The following is a 24,592-nucleotide window of genomic DNA, read 5'->3' as shown; positions in this document are numbered from 1 at the left end:
GCCCTCGCCACCGAGATGATCTTCATCGTCGCTCCATGTTCCACGAGACTCGTCGCGGCTCCTTTTTCTCGTCGTTGGACCGAAGCACGCGATGCTCCTTTTTACCCGGCGACCAGCCACTTTCGAATCGGACGCGCCGAAACGCGCGATGAGTCGACGTTCGTCCGTTGCGCAAAGTCGGACGCGGCCGAAGATCGCGACGCCTTGACCCGATCGGTGCGCGGCAAAGCAGAGCGAAGCGACGACGACGATTTAGCATGCGAGTCGTGTGTATTTTAGTGGAATAAGGTCGGAACCGGGCGACGCTCTTGCACGAAGAGGTCGCGTATGGTATCGACGCTGCCGAACCCCGTTCGGCCCGACACAATGGCGCAGCGATCGTGTCTCTCGGAATGGAACGAAACGGAACGACTCTGCATTGTCCGTTGCCGTGACACGCGTCTTATCGCATTCTTATGACGCGCGTGACACGCGCTCTGCGCCTACTTAGAGAGTCGCGCGGCCTTACTCGTACCTTCGCTCAGGCACACGGTCCAGTCCATTATGGCTGTGGAAAACGGACCGGCCGATCGATCAAATCCGCGCACACCGCCGCTCTACCTGCGCCTCCGCCACGGACGACTTCATTAGGAGAGACGCGCGCGTTACCGGATTCTTCGCGAATTAGAAACTTTCCACTGCGATCGTCCAACTATTCGCTCGTACCGTTCCTCCTAGACGTTCGATGGTAGCGTATCGAAGACGCGTTCGATGCGATCGTTTCTTCCAAAACAGAGACGATCTTTCGTTCGCTGGATGGCTTTCGACGTCGACGAGTTACCGTCATTGGCAGCGAGCATCGATTACCTAGCAGTTTCACTGGTCGAAGTGGAAGCGCGATACCGTTAGGCACCAGCCTCGTTACCAAACTAAATCGACGAGGGTCAAAGCGCCGGGACAACTAGGCTTTGGATCGAGAGTCTTCTTTCCACCGCTAGCTGCTATTGCCAAGATCGTTTCAGGAAATTCTAATGCAGGCCAATGTTTTCTTCGAAGCGAGAAGGTTGAACGCAAATCGCGCCAGCTGAGAACGTTAAGAGCGTGCAAATAAACTCGAGCGTACGATCGGCCATGTACCAAAGATGATTCCCGAGCAACTCTGTACCGCTGCGAGGTAACTCCATCGAACGATACGCGTATCCTTTTGGACGAAGAAAATCGGCGCGTGTGGCAGCGGTCGATCCCGTTAGGCGCCGGCTGGGTTCTAGCTAAACGGTAAACGGCCGTTTCACGCTACGTCGGAACGGATCAAAAAGTTGGATCGGCAGGGTGTCTATCGAGACGGATACCGCGTCGATTAACGATCGGTGATCGAGAGTGGCGCGGTGCTCGGACAGATATCGAGGAAAGATGGGCGCGGCACGCGGCATTCCTCCTCGAAGAGCTCCGATGGCATTGTTCCATCGCGTCGCACCTCGATCACGCCTCTGTCACGTGGCCCACAATTCACGGGACGTGACTCCTCGTACCTCTTCGACTGTCTACCAAACGATCGTCACACTTACATCGTAGCTGCCTCGACCAGCTAGTACATATTTCTTTTTTTCTTCTTCTTTTTCTTCTTCTTCTTCTTCTTCTTCTTCTCGCTCTTAAACGAATCGCCTGACAAAAATGCGTCTTGCGAGAGAGCCTCGGATCGATCGGTTTTTCCGATGGAATACGAATCTTCTAACGGTGAACGAAGAGGAAGCGTGGAAAGGTCGAGAAAAGAGCGACGACTAACCAAAACGCGAGGAGCCACCGATTACCGGGCCAATGACTTTCGAGATTATATATCGCGGTACTTGTGTCGTTCGAGTTTTAGCGTCTTTCGTTGCGTATTCTCGAACGATAGATATCGTTAGATAGCTTCTCGTTGATATTTTTCTGGCTATGGTCTGGCCGTGTCTAACGGCGAACGGACGGTGGAGCGCAACGCGGCGCGCCGTGTAATCGACGGCGTTCGTTCGTTCGTTCGTTCGTTCGCTCGCTCGCTCGCTCACCTGCCTCTCATTAGAAGCCTTATCGCTAATTAATCCCTACAGGAACGGCGTCACGGCTCTCGTGTCGTTGGTTGCCTCGCGTTTCCTCCCTCCTCCTCGTCTCGCCGTCGTTTCTGCCTATTATGGTTATACTTCCTGAACTCGTCACCCTACCTACCATCCTAGCATGGCGAACACATCCCCGGTGCGTGCAGGAATCGCGCAGACCGAGAGTCGCGTGTTTCTCCTTCCGAAACGAGGGGATAAGACCGAGCCTTTTGAGAAACGAACAGTCATCCTCCGTCTTGCGATAAATCTTTTCGTGTTCATCTATGGAAACGGTGCCCTCCCCCCCTCCCCCCTCCCCGTTACGCTGGATTTAATGAACTCCGGAGTGGAAAGGCGAGCTTTCATGGAAAGTAAGTACGTACGCGGGTCCGCAGGAAGGAACTGGTCAATTAAAATTGCCGCTGAATCGCGATCTCCGCCTTGCTCCGAATCGAGCTTAACGCGACAACCTTTGATTATCGCGCGATCCCATCGGGCCGACTCTTTTCCACGCTAATTAATAGACTTAACTAGTTTACGCCGTGTTACGTAGCCCCATCCGCGGAAGCGAAGATACGATCGATGGAACGTTCGTATCGAACGCCAGCCGAGAGTTAACAAACAAATAAGCGAGTTCGTTGCGTCGCTCGTTTCACCTGGGTATCGACGTTTCGGAATTCGATCGACGAGAATATATAGCATATTCGAGGGAAACACGGAAGACCGTGTGCCGGTGGTATGGCGCGTAACGATTCGCGCTGACGACGAATAGCTGGTGATTGCGCAACAACGATCGCGGCGGAATATCGTACGGGACAAAACGATCCCCGTGTCCGTGGAATTACGTAAAGGAGGACTCCGCGGGAGGCACGCGCTGCTGTCGCGCGACGTCGATCGTACACGTCCGATTCGTTCGGCCGTCCGGCGTGCGCGCCGATAACGCAGCTGGCGACATTTACAATAATGTATTCAGTCAATGTGTCAAGAGGACCGATCGTTGTTTCAGCTATCCGCAACGTTGTTAAGCCACTTAAGCCCTCGGCTATGCGACAGCTGGCATAGGTCAGTATCATTATCTCGCGAGGAACGAGAGTGAAACGACGAATCGATAGACGGACGTACGGGACATTAATAAACATGAAGAGGAGACCGCGCGAGGATCCCTACCAACCTACCAACTTGCTCGGAGTCTTCCCAGTTTCTCTCTTCTCTTCGCTTCCCTTCGCTTCTCTTCGCTTCCAGTCTCTTCTCCTCGCTCGCGTTATCGGCCGTTCTCGCTCGATTCTCTCGTGATTTTTCTGCGCGTTCCATGCACGCGAAAAAATCTCGGATCGATCTTCTCGCGCAACTCTCTCCGTGATACTTCGACATGGAAGGCATTTAGTGGGCGGTGAACCGGTAAAAGCGAAGCGATGGTTTCCGCACGCGTTCGCCGGCGGCCTGAGGTCGTGTCGAAGCATTTTTAAATCGATCGACACGCGATACCCCTCGAACAGCTGTTTTAGCGTGAGCCGGCGCCGATCGTGAAGCGTAATCGAGCGGTGCGCGTTACCTCGTAACGCGCGAAGGAAAGCGAGAAAAAGAAGAAAGGATCGAGGCGTGTGCAACCAAGACAAAGCCAGATAGTACACCTACCTACCGGTATAGGCGCGCGAGGAGAGCCGGCAACTTGTTAATTATTAATCAGCATGTTTAATTCATATTGCGCGCGCCAGCTGTTTGTTTCCTTGATGCGCGCTAAGGTCTTGTACTTACTCCACCGCTTAAACGTTACCGCAGGTAAGCATCGCGCTCCGGGTGCTTAGGAATTCTCTCTCTCCCTCTCACCGGCCACAACCTCCGCCTTCACCTTCTCCTCCTTCGCCGCCTCTATCTCGTCCCCCTTTTATTTTCCTCTCTTTCCTTTTCTTTCTCCGTTGCCTCTCCCACGCCATGCTGTTTACTATGTATCCGCTACGTAACGCGTTCTCCTCGTGTACATATGCACCTCGTGCATCGCGCAATCACAAGGTCGTCTCGTACACGAGCCTACGCGTGCACCTCTTGCCACAGGAATCACGTCGCCTCCGTCTTCCTTGTCTCCTCGTTGCTTTATCGCCTATTTTTCTATTTCGTACCTTCGCCCAGCTTTCCCTCGTTTCTCTCGGTATCTCCGTTCGCGAGATACTCGCGTTAGAAAATTCACGCGTCTCTGGCTCTTGGAACGTTACGACGCGGAACAAGAAAGTCAGGAGAACCGTATTCCGAACGCGATCGACACCGAGTCCGCGTAACGGCTTCGATAATCCGTGGCGAGCCTCGTTTCTCGCGCAACATCGGGGTGGACGAGGCTCTCCGTCCCTTTCACGACGTCCCTTGTCTCTTCTTCTCGCGGCAGCAGGGCTGTTTATGGGTTTATTATACGAGCGCGGCTCGAGAAGGCCGCTCGCTTCCACAGGGATGACGCGAAAGTCAGTGCCACGTCCGGATGATTCAGTGTCGTGAGCGGTGGCGTGCATACACGCGCGAGACCTAGCCCGGCCGCGGCGGATCGCACGCGAAAAACATCCCTCCGCGACGGGTATGTCTAAAGCGCGGGCAGGGTCATAAAAAAAAATACCCGCCGAGTGAAAATAAATCTAACGTCGGGTCGGCCAACCGTCGGGTCTCCCTTAACGCGGGGTAATAGAAACGAATGGCCGTGAGAGGATGGAAGGGACCGAAAATGGAAACGACACCGGAATCTTACGTAATACGACGGACCTCTCGCGAACGAGAAATTTCTTCCGACGGGCATCGTTTGCCCACACCAATCGACAGTTACAGTCCAACTTTTGACGAACTTTGAATTTAGCATCGGGTAAGAGAAAGAAAATCGTATCGAATACTCGTGTCTATCGGCTGTTAGATGTAACGTACGAAAGGGGTAAACGTGAAGGCATCTTCGTTTCTCGTATTAGTAGCTAGTACCAACTGCACTGCTACAGCTAATCAGTAATCGCTCGACTCGAACGAGATTCTTTGTCGAGAAGATGAAAAAGTCGGATATATATCGTACGTAAGATACGCTTGGGTTCCACGGCATTCATCCCCCTCTGGCTGGGGAGAAAGGAAAATGTTATTGAAGGATCGGGGCTGAAGCAAACGGAGGTACTCTGGAAAGCAGCGGCTAGAAGAGAGATGGTTACGAGGGGTGAGAAAAACGTAGAGGAGTAGGAGGAGGAGAAACGGAGGAGGGAAGCAGCGGAGGTTGAGTAAGAGAAAGACAAGGGAACGGAGAAGCACAGTGGGTTTACCGCACTGCTACCACCCTTAGCGCGGTCTGAGTTCATTGCGCGAGTCATCAGTATCCATAAGCGATGAGTTACCCCTGGTTCCCTCTCTTTCTCTTGCCGTGCAACGTCGCGGCGTCGAGTCGATGGAACGAAGGAAGGAAGGAAGGACGGAAGAACGAACGGACAGGCAGGCAGGCAGGCAGGCAGACAGGCGGACGGACGGATGAACGGAAGGAAGGAAGGTGGTGGGAAGTAAAAGGGATAGGTTAGGTTAGATGGAAAGAGGAGGGTGCTGGGGGTTGAGTCGGGGCACCTGGTTCGGTTGTTCCGAGCACTCCTCCTCTCTGCAGCCGGTGGCTGGCCCAGGATGCTGCAGCGAACGACGGTGGCTGGTTGCCGGTGTACACGGGAGGAGAGGACGAAGGCCGAGGACGAACAGTGCCGGCGGTGGGTGGTTGATTTTCTTAGGTCAACGTATAATGAAGCCACCGCGGAAGAGACGGGAGAGAGAGAAGAGCACGGACAGGCATCGTCCTAGACCAATCCCCGGGCTTCCTGGAGAACACCCCGTCGCGGGGGCGAGCCAACCGGCGACTTTACTTCCAGAAGGAGCCTTCCAGAAGGAACCTTCCGGATCGAGCGGCTTTCGATACGCTCCTTCGAACGGCGATCCTCTTGCCTAGATTCTCTCGTCGCCCCTTCCTCCCCCAACCGCGCCATAACATCCTGCCACCGACTCTCGCAACACGCTCGCGGCCAAACTTCGTAACGAATGGTCCGCCTGTGCACGCTTCGACGATTGAATTAAACGAGCTACATCGTTTCCACCGTGACCACGACTCGCGTTACTTGATCGAAGAAGCGATTAGATTCCAGCAACTTTAGAGCCTCCCCTCCCTCCCCCTCCCTCTTTTCTTTCTCGAGAACGCTTCGAGGATAACGCAAAAGGATCGACGACCGTCGAAGCGTAGTCGCGTCATACGTATCGAAGATCTTGGTGGATTAATCCTGTCAGGGGACGCCAACGACCAGGCAAATAAACCTCTCTGGTTTCTAGTCGCGTAGTCGTCGAACGATGGCCGGACGATGGTCCACAGCCCCGTCCAAGGATCGTCGAAAAGAAAAAATCGTGGGTTCGAAGGGAGGCGCGCGGAGGCAGGTGGCCGGTGAAAGTTGGTGTTCTCGGAGGCAAACGGGGCGAGATGGAAAAATTGCCTCGATGTAAAAACATGAGAATCGCTTCTCCGACGTCCACACTCGATAAAACGACCCCGGCCCAAGAGAGATACGCGCGATCCAGCGAACCGTACCAAGAGCACTCGGTCGAACACATTTACGAAGACGCGGATGCGGCCGCGTACAAACGGATTCGATCGTTCGGTCACTTCCTTCTGTAGCGAATAGAAGAAGGGCGGATAGATAGAAACGGACGGAGAAGTGAAACGGGTGGGAGGGAGGGAGGGAGCTGAAGAGGGAGCGTATGGAATCGAGTGGTCAGCTATCGAAACCTCCTACCAGCCGAACACCCGTTCCACCCCCGGGGACTGGCTCCATCGGCCAATAATAAAAAATATACGATCTGTTGGCTCGCACACGGACGCAACGGACCGGTACACCGACGAGACTGGTCTCGGCCGAATTATACTTCGAGGCTGCTTCTAAGTGATCGCATTTCCACATAGACGAGCTGGTCCGATACGATATGAAAGACTGGTCGGTACCGTTATTGCCGCGTGGCCAGCGTGAGGGGGCTGAAAAAGGGCAGCTTGCCGCGCAGCAGGATGCCTCTGCAAACCGAAATCGAGGGTATCGTCGAACTGGATACTTTTCGGATTCTTTATGATCGCCGTCACCTCCCTTCGGAAAACTCGAGAAAAAGAAAAAAAAAAAGAAACGGCACGATAAACGATCGTTCGTCGCAACAAAGTTGCGATATTCCCCCCCCCCCTCTCTCTCTCTCTTTCTCTGTATTTTGCCTTCAATCCGTGCGCGTTAACGGCAAATCTTGCTACCGTAAAAGATATTTCTTTCGACGAAGATGAAGGAGCAACGAGTGCCGGCGATTATTTACGTTGGAGTAGTTTTCAGGAGAAAAGACGATTAAGCGGCGGCGGGAAGAGCGCGCGAATAATTACGAGAAATCTATCATCGAGCTCCCCTTGGTCGAGCGCGAGAGCGTAGAGGGCAAACTTAACGAAAGAAAGATGATCCATTCGTCATAATATAAAAATGGCCGTGACAGCGTTATCTGTGGCCATTTCCTGCAGCCGTACCGTCGGCTCCCCCCGATCTCACTTGTCACTATACCGGAGGTAATGATCATTACCCGGGGTTTCGATCCCCGCCAAGGGTACAGCAAAGAGGTACGGCAACGCCGAGCGAAGGAGCAAGACCGCGAGATAGCGAGACGAGAGAGCAAGTCGAAAGGAAAAAGAACGGGAAGGGTAGGTAAGAGGGTGGAAAGTAAAAGACGGTGATATAGACTCGATTCTCCAGCCTGTTTCCCCTCGCTGCGCGCCCTCGCTCTCCTCTCTTCGCCGCATCAGCCATGGGTGGGACAAGATGGCCGTTGGTAGAACTCGTCGGGGCCCGGTCGGCTTTATGTGTCGTAATAAATGGTAATTTAAAACAGCGAGAACTAACAGTTTCTTTCTTTATTTCTTCCCCGTTGCCTCGTGCTCCAGAGGCATCCAGAGACCACCCACACGCGCTCTACACGAGGCAAAGACACGCGCGAATATACGTACGTGGCCTGGCCGCAGTGGGGTAGTTTTCTTGGTAGGTGGTAAAAGGAGAAAGCCTCGCGATCCGCCAGGATCTCTGATAGAGGGTGCAAGGGGCTGGACGAGAGGCGCTGGCTTTCTCGACTCCGTATACCGCCCCAAGAACCGTGAGCCAGCCAGTCAGCCAACCTACCCACGTAATATAAAGAGATATGTGCCACGGAATAGCATTACCATTAGGAGATATAGTTTAGCGAAGCCACCGGATGAAATGAGATACTGCGACTGAATCATGCATGAAGCGAAGGTGCGATTCGCCACCTTCTTGTACGGCTACCCTTCCCTGCTGTATCTACACCTACGCTGGATCATCTAGGGGGCTATCCGCTCGTTTCGTTCCACGTCGATCTCTTCTTCTTCCTCGTCCGCGGATCTTCCTCAGCATCTTTCTTTCGGTTTCTAGTAGCTAGTAGCCTCTACGGTCTCCGTGCTTTGGTTTTCCCTTGCCTTTCCTTTCCTTTCCTTTTCCCGCCCGCGTCCCCGCCCTCGTATTTCGCCCGTGTTTCGCTTTTCATCTCGCGCGACTCCTCGACCGATCGCAACCTCTTTTTCGCCGGTTCACCTCACCTCTTTTTCCTCGCAGCCCCGATGAGAAAAGCGAATATGCCGTGGTATTCAAATGGCAGCCGTGCGACACTTTATTAAACGCGCTATTTGCATCGCCGACACCCCTTCGTCGCCCACCCATCCTATCTCGATCGAGACTCTTTTTCACAGAGACCCGCCGTCAAACTACCCTCTAAACCACTGATTAAAAAATCGACAGAAGGCTCTTGCTCTCTTTTCGCTGCTAGTTGAAAAACTTTGCTCCGTCGTAGACACGCGCAGGATCTATGAAAGGTAGATTAGGGCGCGACGCAAAAGACTCGACGGAGTGTGTCGCGGTCGACGCAGAGAGATATTACGCGGAAGCGTTTGGGTAGAACAGTGACTGCACGGGGCGCGCGTGTACACATTATGCTAATTTGTCTTTTAATCTCGCGTCCTGCCACCAACGTTACACCCTCTTTTCCCGAGCGAGGCCGAGTCGTTGCTTTCTCGTCTGCTAGATTACAATCTGCGTAGATTGCGTGCTATTTACTTGCCGGCAACGCGTGAGTAATTTAGCCTTTTTATAACCACCAACGCGAGATTGTATTTTGTAGAACCGCGTTGGATCGGTCGTACCTTCGAGCCTTCTCGTAGATGCCCGAGAATTCTCGTTAAATCTCCGTTGACGGCGAACGGGACGTCTCTCCGGTAGGTAGCTCGAAGGGAAAAGAAAGCCAAGAGTCACGGAACTACGGGCAAAGTACATTCGTCATCCAACGTGCGATCAAGGTGGATTTGGTTCTGCGCAGGCAAAAGGACGGAAAGCGTCGGCAAAGAAAAGAATGCCGAATCAGGACCGGAACGAAGTAGGCGGGAAAAGCAGATGGTGGTGGCGACACCGGTGGTGGGTGCACTTATGCATTTATGCATTCATATTTCCGTGGTCTCTGCTCTCGAGACGAACCGTAAGAAGTCGTCCTCGTCGTCTTTCGCGGAGAGCTCTGCCGCGCGACAGCGATGAGGAGGGAGGCGGCGGCGAAGATGACGACTAGGCGCGCGATGGTACCACGCCACCATGCGAGAAGAAAGACGAGTACCACGTAGAAACGAGAGAGAGAGAGAGAGAGAGAGAGAAAGAGAGGAAAGAAGCGGTGGGCGTAAAGTTGCTCCGGAATAATAATACAGACAGCTCGTGCCTGCTCGAGGAAAAAATCTGAATACATGAAACGTAATGACGAGCCGAGTGTGGGCCTCTCTCGCAGCCATTTCGGAGATGTCTGTATCTTTTGAAATACAAGTTTCCATTCTTTATCGATCGTACTTTGATCCCTTGAACGCATCGATCTCCCTAACGATCTCTCGAATTTTCCGGGCTTGCGACCAAAACACGTTCTCGTCGACCGTCGTGCGAAAAGCAGTCGCTGCTCACGTTCTTCTTCGCGAGCCGTAAAGAAGTACGATTTTGCAAGAAATTCGCAGTTGTTCCCTCCGCGAATTAATCCCGCGATTACGTTCGAAATGGTAGTAGAATTTTTACATTTGTAAAATACCTAGTTTAATAGTTTACCTAGCCCGAGGCAACATTTTCCGAGGCAAGCAGAGTCGACGTCGGCTAAAGGTAACTTCGACGGCGACTTAGAAGAAGGTGAAAGTGTAAACAGTACGATACGTGAAGGATGTAAACGGAGGAAATTACACGAATAAAGGGAAGGAAGGATGAAGGAGACAATAAGGAAGGAAGGAAGGAAGGAAGGAAGGGTGGAAGGAAGGAAGGAAGGAAGGAAGGAAGGAAGGAAGAAGGAAGGGCGCCGTCGTAGCCCGGGTACCCGTGGCTCCGCCTATCGGCGCGCCGCCTCGCGGTGGTGAATACATTTAGCCTGGTTAGTTTACAAATGAATACAGCGATTGAAGCAACTTATAATATCAATGTACTTCAGGCCGTCTCGCTCGCACGCCGGGCGCCACCCCTTGCGGGCATCTCGCTTCCACCCACTCTCTCGCGGGGTTCCATACAGAATGGCCATATTAACTTGATAATTAGCTCGGTTATACGACTTGCAGATGAGGAAAGACTCGGGACGGACGTCGGCTACCCCTACCAGGAGTGGTGCCAGTGTTCCTTGCTCTGCTCCCTATGCTATGCTCGACTCGGCCCAGCTCCTCGTCGCTCGTAGGATGGATATAGAACCCTTAGTTCGTATTCCTCTCCCTGTCTGCCAGGAACCCCGGCGTGCTCTCTCTGCTGGCTAGCTGCGCGTTCACGCCACGTTCCGCTCTTCCTTCGTCCGTTTCCCGTAGTTGCTCGAGTCGCGGAAATCAACTCCAGTCTACTCGAGTATATTCGAGTCTATCGGTTCGAACCGCTCAGTGAAAACTCTAAGTGGCTCTGGTCGTCTTGGTCTGTGCATGGTGTTGGTGGTTCCAAGGTGTACGTCGGAGATCACGTGTCTAGCGCACGTCGGAAGAGTCACGTGCTTGGTCGCCGCGCCGACATCCGGAGGATCTCTTCGACTGAATCATACCGATGGTATCCCCTAGCGGGAAGACGGACCAACACGGAAGGTAGGTGAAGACCAACGGGAATCGCTGTCTACGATTTAACTATCACCGCCTTTCGAACTTCGAAACTAAGAGAAAAGACGGCGATCGCAAGTGCGCTGCGCGCGGTAGTCGTCACGGTAGACGAAGCGGAGAAGCGGACTAGGTGGCGCCTTGAAGAGTCAAAATGGCCGCAAAGAGGAACACGAGAGAGGAAAGGAGAGAGGTAGAGGGAGAGTGAAAAGGGGGAGAAAGAGAGGCAGGCTGATGATCGGTGGCGAAAACATCGCAGTGCCGTCGCGCCACGTCGCTTTTCGTCTTGTCTCGTCTCGTCTCGTCTTCTGAATAAGACGGCTCGAGCGGAGCCGAGTCGAGCCGAGCCGAGTCGTGGCCCCGTGTCCTCAAACAGATCGCGCGAAGGCCTTCTCGTCTTAGCGCGGAGCGCGGATCAGGAATACAAAGTACGCTTCGTTGAGGCGCATTCCGGGAGATGACTGGCATTGAAAGCTGCCTTTGGGGCCGCGCCTGCTTGCTTGCTTGCTTGCCTCTCCGTCTACGACCGGAATACAGAGGATGGCGGCCATATTAGGCCTCACCTCCTTCCACCGCCTCCTCCTTTCTTCTCCTGCTCCGTCCTCCTGCCTCCTAACCTCGACTCTTCTCGCCGGATCGCCCATCACCGTTCTTCTCCTCCAGACTTTTCGCAGTAAATACTCTCGTATCGAGTTATTCAGCCGCGAGACGCGACATCCACTCGACCATCACGCGGACACCTCTTCGTCGAAGAGACCTGGCGTGTAGTTTGGCCGAGCGGTGGAGCGCGTTGCCGAGAGCGCGAGGTCTATTCCCAACCAACGATCGTTCGTTCCACTCGATTCCCCGAGACCATCGATAGAATCTTCCGTTCGAATATTACGACTAATCGCTACCTGTCGTCGCGTTCTCTGCTCGTTTCGTACCTCGCAAATGATGGGTTCTAGACGCTTCGAACCTTGTGGATTTATCGCAAAGGTGTCTACCGCGTTATATCCGTTCCGGTTACCTGCTATTACGTTGCACCTGCGCACGCGAGCACGCCAGCCACTCTTTGCTTTTCTGCTCTTCTTCCGTTGCACACGAGTCCTCGCAGGATTCCTCGACGTCTATGTTAAGAAGAGAACGATACTGTTGTATCTGTAGCAAAGTTACGAGAGGAAGAAGGCATTGCGAGAACGGAGACGAAGGAAGGTCGCTGGAAGGCGGACCGCACGGTGCGGTGCGATGCGATACGTACATACGTGCCGTCACGTACGCGACGAGGTTTTTACTGAAATAAAATCTAAATAAAGCGACGGCACCGTACACAGCGATGCGCGGCTGCCACAAATTGTGTTCCCATGAACGCCGGCTCGAACCCGTGAGAGACTTTGCCCCGTTTCATCGTTACGTTCCCGGTATCGACCACCGAGACTCGTGTCCTGCCCGATTCTCCAACCAGACGTTCCTTTCCTTCTTCCTGTCTTTTTTCTTTTTCTCTCTTTTCTCGCTTTCCGAACGAAACGACTCGAAAGAAGGTGTTAATTAGCTATCAAGGACATTGAAAAGATCGACCGATTTGTCGGACATGGTCGGATCGTGTCGGCGTAGAATAGCACGAGTCGGTGGAACATCCTCGTAGGTCGTAGATCCTCGTCCTCGTCCTCGTACGACGCTGTGACCCGTATCGAGCAAGGTCGGAAACAATCGTTAGCCGGAGCAACGAAAACGAGGCTGTCCGGCAATAAATTCGGTCGCGGAGTTATCGAGGATAAGAGGACGGGTACCAGGGTGCACGGTAACACCTGCCCGGTGTGGGTGCCACGCGGAGGGCAAAGAAGCCGACGAAAATAATGTATGCACCCCAGTACGCACAATGGAAACTCGAAGAGCGAAGCCACCTGAGCCTGCAGGCGGACGCGGGAGCGTCATTCGAGCCGGCTGTTTGGTACTCACGCCTTCCATCGGCCGCTGTTGCAACCGACGCCACAGCCAGCCTAATTATTCCCGCAATTTTTCTTACGCTCGAGAAACACGATCCTACGAGTTACGATAATTGCGCGAAATTACCCCGCCACGCTTGTATTTTCTCGTGATAGCGCGTTATCTAGCCTGCACCACGGTTCCGCAACCATCGTCACGACCCTCCAACGACTTTTCGCCGTCTTTGGATCGAAATATCGATCGCTGGTCGAAGAGGGGAAAGCCATGGGAATCGTCCGGGCAGGTTTACGGCATCCGAGAGCAGGACGAGGAACGCGAAACGAGGCAGCGAAACGAAAAAGAAACCGCGGTTTCGGTGGAACGTTCGATTGCGCGGCGCAAGGACAAACGAGCCGGATTGCGGGAAACTGTAATAACTCGGGCTAAAACGTAGTTATCGTTGCCGGGCTGCCGTGATTATTTTCATTACGGTACGCGAGCGATCGCTATCTATGGCTTCCCACTGTAGTCCGCGCGGCAGAACCGGGGCTTAGATTTCATGTTTTTTCTTAATGATTCGAGCAATTAGCCACGCTGAGTGCTCTGACTTCTCGTTCCAGCTCGCTCCTTCGCGTCTCCTCCCCTTCCTTTTGCTAGCCGACTACTCTCCTCGGTTTCCCGGACCTTCGCCGCTAAGGGCGAAACCACGCGAAAAAAGGAAACGATCGTGCCCCCCGAACTATTACTTTGTTTACCGCGCGTCGTCTCTCGCCACTGTTAATTAAAAGGTACGTCGGTTAACCGGATTACACGATATCTTCGCTCGCCGACCTTCCACAGTTTCCCGCGTAAAGTCTCTAACCTTCTCGCGGCCCGATCCTTGAAGAAATAATCTTTCGTTGGCCGGCGTGAGGTTGTGGGGCGGCGAAATTTCATAACCGCCGCGATATCGAGGAACGACGCGAAAAAGCCGAGGACGCCGAGGAAAAGGGACAAAAGAAGCTCGGTAGAAACGAAGAAACGAAAGGACCGGGCCGCATTTGCGTATTGTTATGTTAACGGCTGGGTAAAGTAACAATCGGCACCGGCACAATAGCGAAATCCTCGTTGAAAAGAGAGAAGGGGTTTCGTAGACTGAAAATGGAGAACTGGAAGAAGGTAGGGGAAGCTGCGAGCAACGGAGAATCTGGAGGAGAGGGTGGAGGCGTTATCGCATTATCGTATTGCGGCGCCTCGCTGCCGGGGACTTGCTTTGCCCTTACGTAAATTCCTGCAAACAAAGATTTACACCGATACAAGCGAGCCTTCGCTGGAGCGCGCAACAGCCTCCATCCCCTCGTCGTTCTCGTGAAATCCCGGTGAGCAGACGACCGAGGAAATGGCAGACCGTCCACGACGCTCGTTCCCTTTCATATTCCTCGTTTCCATAAGAATCTAGCAGCGCGGACGATGCCTTTGTTCGTTTCTGTCACCGAAAACCTTATATTTCCGAAATCCTGTGAAATTCGTCTCGCTGACCGTTTCGATCGCGCGTCCAAATCTATCGCGGCCTCGTCGACGCTCGTGCACGCGCGTCGCCGAGAAGGTGAACAAGCGACCCGGTTTCGTCGCACGGCCAAGTTTCTGGCCTGCGGAAACCGCCAACGTAACGAAAGGTAGACGATCGAGTCTAGCGCGGCACGTCGTCCACGTTGATCAGTGTCCAGCGTCGTGCAAGCAGTTCCCAGGCCGAGTAAAAGGTGTGCAGGTAGTTTTTCAACAGATAACCACGACAGGGTGAAACGTGCGCACAGCCCCTATGGTAAGAGGGGTGGGCCTAACGGAGGAGAAAGAGGAGGAAAGGACGGAGGACAGAGTGGCGAACGGTGGCGGGTCATGGGTGGGTGGTGAATATGCAAATGTAATTGATATTACTTTTTAAATATTCCCCACTCTCCCCGGCAAAGCGGCCACCCGTCTGTTGTTGGTTCGCCTGCAGCAGAGGGTGCGCGCCCAGCTTTATACACTCTTACTCTAAGTGCCTTTTACCCCCGTGTCCCAGCACCCCCTTTTCTCCGACAAGGCGCGCCGCTACCCCACCTCTTCCTCCACGAAGGTAATTAATAGGCTCGAAGATCTACTACGAGATCAGAACGGATAACGGGCGAACGGCTATCGTTACAAGTGGACCGTAACGAATTATCGCGTTGGTAAGGGCTGCGCGATTTGTTTCTTTTCTCCTTCGGTTTAATCGCCTTGTTTTTCTACCTCCTCTTTCTTCGTTCTGCCGTGCCCAGGCGGCCTGCCATTTCGAGTTCCAACTGCGCGCGCCAACCGCAAGCGCTTTATCAACGATTATTCGATGTTAAACGATCCTAACGCGACAAACATATTATGCGATTTTTCCGTACGATTCGTCAAACGCCGCCGTCCCTCTCCGATAACTGATCTAATTTCAACTGGTGACGGAATCTACCGGATTACCATACATTAATTTGCCCACACTGGCCAATGAATTTATTAGTTAAATGCATCGCATTGCCGGACCGCTAATTACAATTTATGACGCAATAATAGACTAGTCGGATAATTGTCCGACAAAGCGTAAACGGGCATCCCGACAAAAACCATCGAAGCGAATCGACGAGAACGAAATAGCGGATTATCGCCAGTTTCCTACCGGTCTGCGTTTTCTTGGATTCGTCGGTTCGTTCGTTCGTTCGGAAAGAGAAACGGGCCGATCGAATGCGCGTTTTTCGTTCACCTCTTCCAATTATTTGACGTTCTACTTAACGGTCGCGGTGCGTACTTTCTTAAGGGAGATTTATGGAGAACGAAGACGCCACCGGTCCCACACATAGGCTACTATGGCTATGGCTATGGTATTCCGACGCGATTTTACGTACGAACAAGTCCCCGTATAAAAGAACGTCTGCACCCGTTTCGGCCCGAGGAATTCCAGCGACGGGGCCGCCTCGGTGCACCGTTAAATTAATGTCCACGCTTGCCACTCGCACCTTTCTTACCAACGAATTCCGCTCCAAGGTTTATATCTCGGATTCGTGATGAATCGCGCCGGTCAAACGATTATTTAAGGGTCTGTACACCGAGCAGAAAACTCTCGCTCGCGCCCCAGCCTGTCCGTGCACGGATTTCGACGCGGTTTCGCGTTGAAAAAGAGAAAGCATCGAATCGATCGCTTTTCCCTCGATGCAATTTTCATCGGAATTACGTAACCGTAGGTGTTGGAGCCGCGTTCGTGCCACGAAATCGTTTTCGCCTCCCGTTACGTTCGATTCGCGCGTTTCTTTCGAGAGAGAACCGAGGAAAGGTTATAGAGTGGCCTAGAGAAATATCGCGGTTACCGCAAAGACCTTTAGGAGTCTGCGTATTATTACGAAATGCCCCGACGAGCGTTATCGTGTCAAGTATAATAAGGAACGCTGCGTACCGGTTTAACATCCATTCACGCAACCATAAAAATAATCGCCGTTTTTGCTTTTCATTCGCTACGAGCATATTCATTAAGATTTACGATACTACGAGAGCGAACGAATAATTAGCCGTGAATTTGTGTGCATCGTGGCACGCGTTCCCGCAGCGATGTTTGCAAGAATCCGACAGTCGATTCATCGGTGACGATGATGCATCCTATCCTCGAAAACCGATTATCCTTGCCAGCTGGAGCTTCGGCTTTTCGTTGCGGCGCAACGATTAACGCGGCTGGAAAGTCCGATTGTCTCTAAAATAGACGCGTAACACGGTCTCTGAAATATTCTTTCTTATGTAAAAACGCAAAACAGTGCGTGGCTTTCTCATTAACGTCAGACAGCTGCATAAAAGTTGAAAGCAATGTCTTAGAGCGGTGATTGAATAGTCGGCGATTTGCACGCGTTGAGAAGCGGCACCGAGGGATTCCCATTGCGCGAGTTCTGCTTCTGGCTCCAAGGCAAATGGTAGCGATTGAATTCATGAACTCATGCAAATGTGAGAGCAACCGGTAGACTAATCACCGATGCGCTAATAACGTGCTCGCGCTCGTGCTCGCGCTCCTTTTACTTAATGACTCGTAGCCCCGGCTGAACTTGTGCTCGATCAGCCTGACGGATCTGTAAAATCGAAAGTATTACGAATAGTTCGCGGTTCGTTTGGTCGCTGCTCCAAGGTTAGTTACGCGTCGTTTGATCAACGAGCTGGATCCTGGCCTGTTGTTCGTCGCCGGGTTGCCTCGGTCGAGTCGAGTCGAGTCGAGTCGAGTTTATCGCGAGTGCCGGACAGACAAGCTTGCAAATACGAAAGAGATGGTAACGGGAAAGGGCGGCGAGTGCGTAGGAGGGACGCGTGTCGCGTAAGCGACGCCCGACACCCGACGGACGCCATCGCCACCGCCATCGCTATCGTTCCGCGCCGCTTTCTTTCTACTCGCACGCTGCTCCCGTAATTATCGGGCTTCCTGTCGCTCTGCTTCAAAATGGTGGATTATCTGGCTAACCTGCGAGGGGATCGTACCAACGGCTTCCTGAAAACTGATTGGAACGACGAAAACTTTCGTTCGTTCGCCGACCGGAACCATCGACGAAGCTTTCTCGCCGCGTTTCCGTGAAATAAGTAAGACCGACGGACTCGACGTCCTGTCGTTTGGGAGCATCCGGCGGCGGCGATACGATGGCTACGGATTGGAAGCGGTGCGCGTGCGATTACGCGTTTTGCGTTCAGCGCAAAACGAAACGAATGGAAACGAATGGAAACGAAAGGACGCGGTGCGACGCGACACGGAACAACGAAGGAGAGTGGAGCGGAGAAACGGGGAGAACGAGGGAAAGAGGCGGGAAGAGTGGCGAACGCACGTACGCGGTCGTAGCTAGTTGCGTGCTGCGAGTAATTACCGGGTTCCCCGTGGTAACGCACCAGCGATGGCGGATCCCCCTGAATCCTGCAGGCTATAGGCATTCGGGCATTCGGCCGACGACACGGCCACGGTGTTCCCGTCACACCGGTGGTTTCAACGCCAATTAAACACCCGCTTGTCAAGGAGACGCCGAGGGAGGGGAAGCGACGTCGGCCGATTCTCCGTGCCCGGCCCGATTCGGTGTCGCACGCGATACCCCGCGCCCCGTTTCTCTCCCTCGACGTATCAACGTCCCTTATTACCATCCACGCGACGCCGTGACCTTACCCTTCCTCCTTCTACCGAAAATTCCTCGAAAGTCCAGGCCAGCTTCTCGGCGATGTTTTTCGCGTCGTCGTTCGATCGCTGCTTGCTGCTTTCGAGAAGTCGGCTCGACCTGGATTCGCGCTGCCAGAGGCGCAGTTACACCGATCGTAATTAAAAATACGCGCGGTGCGTGTGCGTGTGCCGGAAAAATAAAATTCTCGGCGAACGGTTTGACAAATGCGCTTTCCACGAGACGTATATCGGTCGGCTGGCACGCTGGTCGAGCGCGTATCGTCGAATCGCCACGCACCTGCGAGTTCCTTTCGCGAGAAGGAACAGGAATAATTGCGGATGCATGTAGGTCGCGGCTAACCAACAATAAGCGATAGTGAAAACGTATTCTGTGCGTGCCACGATAACAAGTAAAACGCGGTGCGAGCACGCTGTTGCGTCGCTAATTCTAGCGAAACTCGCCTCTTTAAACACCTCTTTACTTGCGCCAGCCTCTGCGCTAGAAACGCCAAAGTCCAGGCGAAACGAACGAAATCGAGCGGTTGTCGTTATTGGTCGGACGACTTGTCGAGGTTTCTCGTACGGAGATCGATAAATACGACGCTGTCAACTACGTTGGAGCTAACGGTAGCGTTGTCGAAATTCAAAAACGGCACAAGGTTACGAAAATACGTTTTATCAGGCGCTTAATGCGCGTTTAGTTTTGCCGATCAACCTCGTGACGTGTGTCGACCTTGGCCGATTCGAATTCTCACCGGAAAATATTATAGCCGACGAGACGTTATCTAAAACGGGCGTCAACGCGGATCAACAGTATCGACGATACTGTCAAAGCGCAATTTATTTTCCGGTCTGATAACGAGTAGTAATCAGGCCGTTACAAATTTCTGACATGTACGATAAGAATTAGAGCGGCATTGGTGAATTAACAGAAGGAAAAAGCACGTGTGGATCCGACGGTGGAAAGGAAAGAGGCGAAGGACGTGGAGGAGGAAGAGGAGGAGGAGGAGGAGGAGAAGGAGGAGAGGATCGCGAAAATAGCAACGGAACCAAAGAGTTTCGGACGTGGAGGACGTTCCGATAAATTAGTCTAAAGCGGAGGGTGAAGAAGGGAACCCTTCTCCCTCCTACGGCAATCAGCCCCCCGTGGCTTTGGTAACGACGGTTCAACGCCAGTTTTAATCACGTCGCAGTCATGGGGTGCCCCTGTGCTATCACCCATGGGGCCATTTCATTGAAACGGTCGCTCGCGCTCGATCCTCGACTGCTTTATTAGCTCTATTCGTGTATTCCATTCAGCTTCTTATCTAAATGGAGCCCATCGGTTGTTGCTTCGAGTTTCGTTCAACGCTTTTACGAATCGTCGAGAATCTTTACGAGAATCGAACGATCGTGACAGTGGTTCGATGATCGTAAACGTGGCTACATCCGGCTACGACACGGTTTTAGATTTGTTCGACTTTCGGCAAAAAGAAACGAATACCGAATGGTTGGTCAGACGCGGGGTTTACATGATATCTGTAATCGTAAAACCGATACACCGGCATTATTGCCTTTCGTTCCGTTAGTCGTAATCGAACCACGAATAGTTTCCAGCGTTCCGCCGTTTACGATTTGATTTGCATGCTCGATAAGAGCGCCGATGCCAGGATAATAACCACTAAACCTTAAGAGCAACATGTGTAACGCTGCGACCGGGAAACGTGCTCTCGCCACCGCGGATGCGAATCGTATCGGCCGGAATAAAGCGGCTTTCGTTCGCTTTACGATTATCGTGCATTTTTTACGCCGTCGTTTCGGCGGATTCGGACCAGCCGCGGTCCGCTTCCAGACTATTCGTTAACCCGACACGAAACCCATAAACCATCCGCGATTATCTCGCGAATTACGAGATTTAAGAGTTGCACGCGAAGCGAGCGAAAGCGGGCCGGCGCCTTTCGCAACTTCTCGCTTCCGTGTCAGTAATTCGGGAAACTTGTTGTCCCGACACGGTGGCGTTTCGCTGCGCGAAGCGAAACGTCCGGAGGACCGGCGAGGGTATAATTTTCACGCGTCTCGAGCGCGATCGCTTAAAAGACAAGAAACGATAAGCGATGCGGAGGAAGTGGATAATTAAGCCGGTAGATAAAACGATAGGAGTCGGTCGCGATCAGGGCGACGTCGGTCTAGGCAAGTGAACGGGTGTGATGGGCAATCGAGAAAATGCCTGCCGACTTTTCCTGCTTCCGGGTAATGCCGCGCGGGCAAACGCAATCGCGCGGTTATCTCGATCGACCGCGAGACACGAGGACGATTCGCGCGAATCACTGTTAAAAGCTACTTACGCTATCTGTGTACGCAACGAGCGAGACCCGTGGTCACGGGATACGGCCAGCAGATAGGTGGACGGTCGATACTTTTTGCGCACGGCTAGCTGTTACGTAAGAGGAAGGCCGACCGCTATCTCGACGAATCGGTGTTCCGCGCGCTAATTACCCATCGTGCCTGGCAAATGGCTTCCGCGGGTTACTTCGAACCTGGAACGTGCGCGAGCTCCTTCACGATAAGCCAGGAATTTTAACTACGGAATCGGTTTGTTAATGCTGAAAACTTTTCCATTTTCTCCAGCTATTCCCCCCTTTGGCCGACCTCGTCTCCGCTGTTCTAGCTTTTCTCCCGTTGAACGAACGCTCGAAAACGTTTACGTGAAAACTGCCAACCGATGCGCGAAATCTCGATCAACGCGCGCGAAAGCCAAACGAGAGTCAAAGAACGGTAACGCGATAAATACGTACGGCGTTCGACTCTGGCGAACCTCTCTCTCTCTCTCTCTCTCTCTCTCTCTCTCTCTTTCTCCTTGGAAAGAGAGAGAAGGATAACATGGAGAAAAAGGGCGACGTTAAACGTTGAATGGCGGAACGTAAAATAATTCAGTTGGCGAGAGCCGCGAGGATTCCGCAGGATTTACGCATTTTCTGGTTCGAAAACGAGCGTACGAGTCTCCATCGTAGCCGTATATACGCCAGGAGGTTCTTTATTAAAGCCGACCTCGGATCCCCTTGGGCTTATCCCGGAGAGACCTTCCATCATTTTAAAACCCGGCGTGATAAAATTAGACGGACAATTTCATTCCAAGACTTCGCCACGATCGAGCGGTGACGGTTTAATTTCGATGCCCAGAGCGATTTTTCGACCCCTCGCCGATCCTCCGCACAAAAGGCACCGGCTGCCGGCGCATTAACGAATTTGCCGTTGGAAATTCGACTTAACTTTGTTCCGATCTCGCTTCCCTTTTTTCCCTTTCTTTCTCCGACACTCCGCGAAGTCTATCGTCGATGATTCGTCATCGTCGTGGTCGTCGTCGCCGCGTTTGTCGCAAATTCCAAAGTGTTTTGGCACGGAACGATGCGCGTAGGCGTCGAGCAAAAGCATTGCCGAGGGAAAGACGAGCTCGCGATGAAGAAATCAAATGGTGGATGGCGTGGCGGCTGGCCACGAAACACCAGCCGGCTTGTGTTGGCGCGATGTAATTCCGCATAAGCGGCGCGTCACGTGTGCCTGGAATGGGAATACATTAGACGCTCAGGACTTTCCCCCGGCCGGTGGATCGACAGGATTAGATAATATCAATAGGAGAATTCCCGTAGATCGTGAATAAACCACGTCGCGTGCGCGCCGACTTAGAAACCGAATAAATCCCGTGGTGGAAGGCTGTGGGCCTTGTTTGGGAGCGAGGCGGAGAAGCGCGAATCCGATGGACGGGTGGACGTCGCCAAGTGCCAAGACGAATGGCTAGCAAAGTTGAGACGAGACGGGACGAGAGACGGGACGAGAGACGGGACGAAAGACGAGACAAGAGGCGCGCAAAGACTCGGCTCTGTGCGAAGGATAAAGCGTGCATGCACGCACTCGCGCACATGGAATAATAATTAGGTATCGCCGGTGCTGATACGAGTTCCTTGCAAATGACGTGTCAGGTGCAGCTGTTGCGCATCGTTCCGCAATGCGGGCTGTCTCTTCTCTGCCGGCTGCTTCTTCGATTTCTCGCTCGTCACCTTTCTTTCCCCGTAGAGGCAGCCGTTCACCCCTTATCATCGTCGCCGCGTTCGTCACACGCCAATGTCTCCACGGTGGCTGGCTCGATCTCTTCGCGTACGGTGGTCTAAAGTAGCGGGTTACGTGCGAACCGCGCGGTCTCTCGCGTGCTACCTGTCATTAAACGGCCGGCCCTCGGCTACCCTCTACGTGCATCCTTCTTCTCTCACACCGGCACCTACGCCCGCTTCCTTCGGTCTCGTGTTTTCCGCCGCGCGCCAATTCCACATCCTGTTCTGCCCGTCGTTCGTCCGTTCGTTCGTCCGTTCGTTCGCTGATTCCTTTTCACCCGGGGAACATCAGCGCCGAGGTAATTGAAGGGTTTACCGCAGAAAACGGCCTATTTAGTCTTTACAGGCAGGATCATTTCGTAGGTGTGTGCTCGACGATGTCAGGAATTAGCACCACCGTTCCCCATCGATCCGACTTTTCTTTCGCAATCGCCAATTCGCATGCCTCGCCGAAATCCTTTACCGCGGACCGAATTCACGCTCGCCAGCCAGAGATCGTGCGATCCCGTCGACTCGAGACCAGCACCGTTAGATATCGGTCGCGTTTACCGGTCGATCGCCAACTACGACGATTTCGTGGCAGAGCCAAACGAGAGAAACCGCACGGTCGCCGATGGTACAACGGCATTGCGGCACAGGTCGTTCATTACTACTCCGGCCGGTGGTAATCGGTACGCGATACGACAGAGAAGGAAAGCGCGACGAAGGGCCGAAAGGAGAGAGAGACGGCAGGCTACTTCTCACGGCGATTTCCAGTGGCGCTCGTCACGAATCGCATGACGATCAGGGCGCCGAAGACGACAATGACTACGACCAAAGAGGAGACAAGGAGACGCAGACTCGTTTCGTCAGGCCACGGAGCTTCTCTGTGGCTCGACGAAGGCGCATCATCGCGGTGTGTTGCACCATTGGAAATATCCTCGAGGAAACGAAGAAGGACGGCGAGAGGCACGAAGGGAGATCGTAGACGCTTCTAGCCTAGATCAAAACCCGTAATCACGAGGTAATAATACCCGATCACGGAAGATATTGCACATTTCCCCCGAATCACTGCTATTCCCAGGGAAGATGCCCCCGTCGGGGTTGTTTGGGAGGTCTTACTGTTCGTCGACATGCAATCCCAAATTCGCTCGGTATCTCTTTCCTTCCTTCGACCGCGTGCTGCTGTCGTCGATCGTGCTGCCAGCGGCTCTTTTACGGCTCCTCTCGTTCTACTTTGCCCTCGCTTTTACCTACGTTCTCCTACGTTTTTCTACGCTTTCCTACGCTCTTTCTTCCTCCGACGTTCCACGTCCTCGTTTACCCCTTCTTCGTCGTCTTCTTCGTCTTCTTCTTCCTCTTTTCCTTCTTCTTGTTCAGCTACTGCCACGTTTTCCTCGTATCTGTCGGTCAAGGATTACACCGCGATCATTCGCGCGGTGATTTCGTCGACTCTGTCGTTACGATAGCATCTCTCCGAGAGAGAAAAACTGTTCGTAGGCAGCGACGAAAGCCAGACGCGGAGATACGAGGGAGACTGGTGGCGAAAAAAAATTTACAAAGTTTGAAAGCGCGACACCCGTGGAATCTCGGCTCGTTTCCCCGTCCAATGTACAGGCTTAATCGTGCGCGGTGGATCGAGGCGGACGTTGACAGAAAACGATAGGCATCGAATTGGGAATGGAGAAAGAGAAAAACAGCCAACGACGACGACGACGACGACGACGAACGACCAACGTCGAACGACGCGACGCGACGCGTTCGAGCACGAGCACGAGCACGAGCACGAGGCGACGCGATGGGGAAAGAGCTACGACGAAGCACGGTGGACGGACGGGCAGGTAGGACGGGTTTAACATAGTGCGGACTTTTTTACGCCGTGGCCAAACAGTTCGAAGCGATGGGCCCTTCTCGAAGGGCCTGCGGTGGAGGCGGTGGGCAAGGGCGAACGCGGCCAGGGGAAAGAACGTCTCGGAAAGGGTGCCTGCAGCCAGCCGTACCATTAATCATCGGGGTAATTCCATAGATGGCTGTTGGCTGCTCGAAGGAGCGAGCGATGCATGCCAAACTTACCTCGTGCCTCGCCTACCGAACAACCTGCGAAAAGACGCGTTATCTTTCTGCCGAGCTTCTGTCTCTTCTTTCTCGCTGATACTCGACCCTTTGCTGCCTTTTACTATTCCCTTCGCCGGTATGGTAATTAGTCGATCCGAACAACTCCGAGGACAAGATTCGCGTCCTTTCGTCCAAACATACCTGCTGCCACGCGGATACGTTTACGATTAATTGC

General features: G+C 53.2%; 1 protein-coding gene across 7 annotated transcripts in view; it reads left to right on the top strand.

The window, feature by feature from the left end:
• LOC139986076 (uncharacterized) overlaps positions 1-24,592 on the top strand; it is a 132,300-nt gene that overhangs the window by 69,329 nt on the left and 38,379 nt on the right. Inside the window, exon 2 of one of the 7 annotated variants that reach the window (XR_012453356.1) lies at positions 9,426-10,496. The exons of 4 other annotated variants lie outside the window; for them this stretch is intronic. The gene's annotated coding sequence lies outside the window, so the exon portion shown is untranslated. Of the gene's footprint in view, positions 1-9,425; positions 10,497-10,587; positions 11,179-21,127; positions 23,327-24,592 lie in introns of those variants that run through there. 2 more of the 7 variants (XR_012453357.1, XR_012453358.1) reach the window with 2 other exon arrangements.

This window comes from Bombus fervidus, chromosome 4 (genome assembly GCF_041682495.2).
Source record: "Bombus fervidus isolate BK054 chromosome 4, iyBomFerv1, whole genome shotgun sequence".
Lineage (NCBI taxonomy): Eukaryota > Metazoa > Arthropoda > Insecta > Hymenoptera > Apidae > Bombus > Bombus fervidus.
This window is presented reverse-complemented; position numbering and strand designations above follow the sequence as displayed.